The following is a 6,000-nucleotide window of genomic DNA, read 5'->3' as shown; positions in this document are numbered from 1 at the left end:
GCAGCCATTAACTTCAACATGAATTCCTATTAATAGAACAACTAAATGAAAAAAGTCACAATTTAACATGATCCATTAGGGGGAAAAGGTGGCATCATAAAAACAATTGGTAAAAAAAATCTATACAAGATGCTAAAACTAAAGCCCCAACTGTATTTCCTTAAAATTAAGATGTTACAGCTAAAGACATGCTAAGATAATTTGGCAGAAGGTGCAAACATTGTCAAGCCCAATCTAATAGCACATTTTACAGGTTTGCTTGTATACATATGAATTGACAATCAAATAATTATAAACTATTATCCTCCACTATACTGGTCATTGGAGAAGTTCTCGACATCCATTTACATGTGGCATTCTCCTTATCTAAATGTTCACGACTTGTTAACTTTAAGGAAAATTGCAAAAAAGAAAAACAACCAATTGCAAGCCATACACACTAACATCTCACTTTCCCTACAGTCTAACACTTGCAAGTTTTATATGTTTTAAATACCCCCATGCCCATTGACCAATCAATGCAGTTGTTTCACAGCCCGATTAGTGATTTGAGTTAGTCTTAATAAGCATGGTTTTTTAGGCGTTGCGGCGTCCTGTGGCGCTGGGGGTACACTTGGATGCCTAGGAAATGGCGTAACTAAAGCCCTGTGGCGTCATGCGGCGCCTAGGGTACGCCTCAAAAAGCATGTTAATAAGTTTACTAAAAAGTCTTTCTAAGAGTTTGGCACATTCACTGCCAAGACCAGCCCTATTTCCCATGAGTTTGGGCACCATACCTACCCTATTGACTCACCTTGTTGGGCGAGTTTTGATACAATTATTATGCGTGCATTAAGCATCCCTAGAACCTCCTCATGGTATATGGGTTGAAACTCCCTCCCTACCTCCCTTAGGATCAAAAGAAGACCTATGTACTAAATAAAATAGTAAAAAAAGCGGAATTCTAGATGATAACTTTTGCCCTATAACTATTTCAGCTAAGGGTCCAAAGATATGTGGCAAGTTAAAAATATGTTTATCATCAAACATTTCTGGATAAAACCATATAAACATTTTTTCTCTAGTGAGTTCTAAAGAATTATGAAATAATATCCCATAACTCCAGATGGCTAAATGCTTTCCTATCACAAAATTGCTTCTTTCATTTTTCACATAAGCCTTAAGCTGATGACATGCATGACAACTGAACATGACAGCAACCTTTGCTAGTTTGCATTACTTTAGCATATTGACATTTAGTGTTAGACATAATATGCTGCTCCTATCTCTCTTGATTGGTCGACACAGCTATTCTCTTCTGGTTTAGGAGATGGAACTGATCGGCTCAGCTGACCACTCACTGATGTTATAGCAGCAGTGAGGCATCTGGTAGAAATGGCTTACTTTAGCCTTGTAGTATAGAGATGGCTGAGTTAAGCTTTATACCTTAGGAGTAGATAGTTGGTGTACCCTTGTACCTTAGGAGTAGGTAGTTGGTGTACCTTTGTACCTTAGGAGTAGGTAGTTGGTGTACTCTTATACTTTAGTAGTAGGTAGTTGGTGTACTCACCAACAACTATGTACCTGGTACAGGTACAACTAGAGTTGTATATATTCTATCCAAAGGCAATACAATAAATCAGTTCAGTTTGCCACATCCAAAAGCAGAGCTTTCGACCAGCGTCGGGCTTGTGCTGTGTGTGTGAAATGTTCTCAATATATTCTTCTACCTCTAGCCATAGTGAGTATGTGTGTGTGCTGATAAGCTAGTTGCTTACCTATACAGGGCAGCCGAGGGACCAACAAGTGGTATCAGAGCCTTACAAGCGCCGTCGCCGGACTAACCGCTGACGATGATGGATGGTTCAGAGATGGGCGACAGCAGTGGCGTTATTGTGGCCTATGGCTGCCCAGCCATGATAGAAGGTCATCATGCGCATGATGTAGGAAGTCAGCGGCACCAGTTGGCAGACGCTGACTCGCACCAACTATGGCGAGTGGGTGGTGACCATGAAGGTCAAGCTCAGAGCCTGATGGCTCTAGAATGCCATTGACAAGGGCACCGACAATGAAGAAGATGATATGTCAGCATTGGAGACTATCCTCGCTACTATGCCAACGGAGTATAGGGAGCCATTAGGGGCGAAGAGCTCTGCTAAGGAGGCATGAGAGGCCATTGCGATGATGCGCGTCGGTTTCGACCACGCAAAGAAGACAACAGCCCAGCTGCTGAAGCAGGAGTATGCCAACCTCAAGTTCAAGGATGGTGAGTCGGTGGAGGACTTATCCCTCCACCTACAAACGCTCATCAGCAAGCTAAGGAGCCATAGTGTCACCATCAACGAAGAAGAGACGATCTCCAAGTACCTCCACTCTATGCTGGCGAAGTACATCCAGATTGCTCTCTCCAAAGAGACGATGTTGAACTTGTCCACCCTCACCATTAATGATGTGATAGGCCATCTACGAGCAATGGATGAGCACATGGAGCAGGCCACAACAACGACGGATAGCGGCAAGCTGCTGCTGATAGAGGAGGAGTGGGCTGCTCGAATAAAGGAGAAGAAGTCCAGGGAAGCCTCCTCTAGCTGTGGTGGTGATGGCAAGCTCTGCGGCAAGGCTTCTTTAGAGAAGAAGAAGAAAAAGATCGACCCCAACGCCTACCAGTGCTATGGGAAGATGGGTCATTGGGCAAAAGAGTGCCCAAATCGTAAGCAGGAGAAGAAGGCTGAGGCTTATCTGGTGAAGGCTCATGATGATGATGAGGCCACTCTCCTAATGGCGATGTTCTGTGCACTGCACGGTGTTAAGGCTAAGGAGAAGGGAGAGGTGATGATGGTGAAAGGGCCTGGGAAGGCTCTGAAGGCTGTCAACCTCGATGAACCGCACGCCCAGGTCCACCTCGGACGTGTGGGCAGCGAGCAGGAGCAATGGTGGTACTTGGACTCTGGCGCCAGACACCACATGATGGGCTCCAAGGCAGCATTCTCTGAACTCGACGACGACGTGACTAGCACGGTGAAGTTCGATGATGGCTCAAGGGTGGCGATCCGAGGCATGGCACCATCATCTTTAGGTGCTAGTATATTACATCCCGCAGCTGCATTCAAGCATCATCAGCATTGGCCAGCTGGATGAGCATGGGAGCGAGATACTGATCAAGGATGGCATCCTTAGGATCAGGGACCGAGAGCAGCGGCTTCTTGCTAAGGTGAAGAGGTCCCAAAACTGGTTGTACCTGCTCGACCTAAAGGTGGAGCTGCCCATCTACTTGGCTGCACGATGCACGGAGGAGCCATGGCTGTGGCATGGCCGGTATGGACATCTCAGTTTTGACGCTCTTGGTCGGCTAGAGAAGATGGTGACTGGGCTGCCTCACATAGAGCACGTAGGCGAGCTATGTGACAGCTGCCTGGTCGGGAAGAAAAGAATGCTGTCGTTCCTGAAGATGGTGAGGTACCGTGTGGTAGAGGCACTCAAGCTGGTCCATGGTGACCTATGTGGGCCAATCACGCCGGCGATGCTCGATGGGCGCAAATACTTCATCTTGCTGGTGGATGACTATAGCCGGTACATCTGGCTGCAGCTTCTGACCAGCAAGACTAAGGCAGCGGAAGCGGTCAAAAAGTTTAAGGCACGTGCGGAGGCAGAGAGCAGTAAGAAGTTGTGCATGTTGCAGACTGACCGCGGTGGCGAATTCACTTTGGTAGAGTTCATTGCGTACTGTACGGATTAGGGTGTGGTGCGACACCACACCACGCCGTACTCGCCACAACAGAATGGCGTGGTGGAGCGGTGGAACCAGACGGTGGTCGGCATGGCTCAATCCATGATGAAGGCCAAAAGCATGCTGGCAAAGTTCTAGGGAGAGGCGGTGACCACGATGGTGTTCATCCTCAACCGCGTGCCCACCAAGGCCCTCAAGGGTAAGATGCCATTTGAGACTTGGCAGCCCAATGTGTTCTTCCTTAGAACATTTGGCTGCATCGACCTTGTGAAGAACACCAAGCCTCACCTCGGCAAGCTAGAAGATAGGAGCATGTCGATGGTACTCCTGGGTTACAAGGAGGGCACCAAGGCGTATCGGCTCTATGATCCCAAGAGAGGCAATGTGGTGATCTCTAGGGATGTGGTGTTCGATGAGAAGGCGGCCTAGGACTATGACAGTCTGAGCACGGGAGAAGCTGGCAGCTTCACTAGCACCTTTGTCATCGAGCACTTGGTCATCCACGATGGTGGAGACGCTGGAGAGGAGGTGCTGAACACTCTAGCAATAGAGCCAAGCACTCCTAGAGCGGTGCCAAGCACTCCGGGAGGGGTGCTGAGCACTTCAGCAGCAGTGCCGAGCGCTCTAGCAGTGGAGCCGACCACTCTAGGAGTGGTGCCAACCACTCCAGTAGTGGATTCGACCACTCCGACAGTGGTGTCGAGTAGTCCAGCAGCGATGTTGACCACTTTGGTAGAACAGGGAGACTGAGGACCACCGATCGAGTTCACCTCCCCTCCAAGCGACATTAGCGAGTTCATGGATGCCTTCCATAATGGCGAGGAGGTGCGGTTCCACAGGCTGGACAACATCGTCGAAAATACAGGGGCCACAGGCCTGGCGAGTTGGCTGCTCGATGATCCAGAGCTGCTCCTTGTTAGTGTCGAGGAGCCATCGATGTTTGTAGTGGCTGAACGCGACGCCAATTGGTGATGGGCAATGTTGGAAGAGATGAAGGCCATCGAGAACAATGTCACATGGGAGCTGGTAGATCCACTGGTGGGTTGCTGACCGATCGGCTTGAAGTGGGTCTATAAGGTGAAGCAGGATGAGGGCGGCACTATTGTCAAGTACAAGGCTCGGCTCATTGCCCATGGCTTCGTGCAGCATGAGAGCATCGACTTTGAGGAAGTCTTTGCTCCGGTGGAGCGAATGGAGTCTGTTCGCTTGCTGTTGGCCATGGCAGCAGTAAAGGATTGGCGCGTCCACCACCTCGATGTCAAGTCTGCGTTCCTCAACGTTGTGCTCGTAGAGACAGTCTTCATCAAGCAAGCTCTGGGCTTCGCCATCAAGGACGCTGAGCACAAGGTGTTCAAGCTACGTAAGGCGCTCTATGGGCTACGACAGGAACCCTCGAGCGTAGAACACCAAGCTCAATGCCACCTTGTGCGAGCTCAGGTTCACTCGCTGTGCTATAGAGCACGCGCTCTACATGCCGTGATGGAGGAAGGAGGAGCTCGTTATCGGCGTATATGTGGATGACTTAATTGTCACCGAAGCACGAGCAGAGGACATCGACGGTTTCAAGCGCGAGATGATGGCTCATTTCAAGATGAGCGATCTCAACGCGCTCTCCTACTACCTCGACATCGAGGTGACACAGGGGAAGAAGAGCATCTCCTTGGGTCAGCGCGCCTACGTGGAGAAGCTGCTAGAGCGTGGTGGCATGGCGGAGTGCAAGCCGTGTGCAACTCCAATGGAGGAGCGACTAAAGCTGTCCAAGCACAGCATGGTGGTGAAGGTGGACGCGACGCGCTATCGGAGCATCATCGGCGGGCTACGCTACCTCATGCATACTCGGCCAGACATCACGTTCACGGTCGGGTACGTCAGCCATTTCATGGAGGACCCACGCGAAGATCACTGGTCGGCAGTGAAAAGGTTGCTGCGCTACGTCAAGGGGACGCTCGATCAAGCGATCATCTTTCCCAAGAGTGGTGGCAAGGGTGGGTTGCGGCTCACGGTCTTCAGTGAGGCACCCCAAGGCAAAAGGAAGGTGAGTCAGAGTTCACTGTCTTCAGCGATACGGACATGGCGGGCGACATTGGTGGACAAGGGAGCACCTCCGGCGTGCTCGTCTTCTTTGGAGCGCCCCCCATTGCTTGGCAATCGCTGAAGCAAAAGATCGTGGCGCTGTCGACGTGTGAGGCGGAATACGTCGCAGCGGCCACGACGGCGTGCCAAGCTATCTGGCTGCGCCGGTTGCTGGGCGATCTGACCGGCGAGGAAGCTCACCCGCTAGCTTTGATGGTGGA

The sequence above is a fragment of the Miscanthus floridulus genome, chromosome 4, assembly GCF_019320115.1.
Source record: "Miscanthus floridulus cultivar M001 chromosome 4, ASM1932011v1, whole genome shotgun sequence".
Classification (NCBI taxonomy): domain Eukaryota; kingdom Viridiplantae; phylum Streptophyta; class Magnoliopsida; order Poales; family Poaceae; genus Miscanthus; species Miscanthus floridulus.
The sequence above is the reverse complement of the archived record's forward strand: the minus strand, read 5'-3'. Positions refer to the sequence as shown.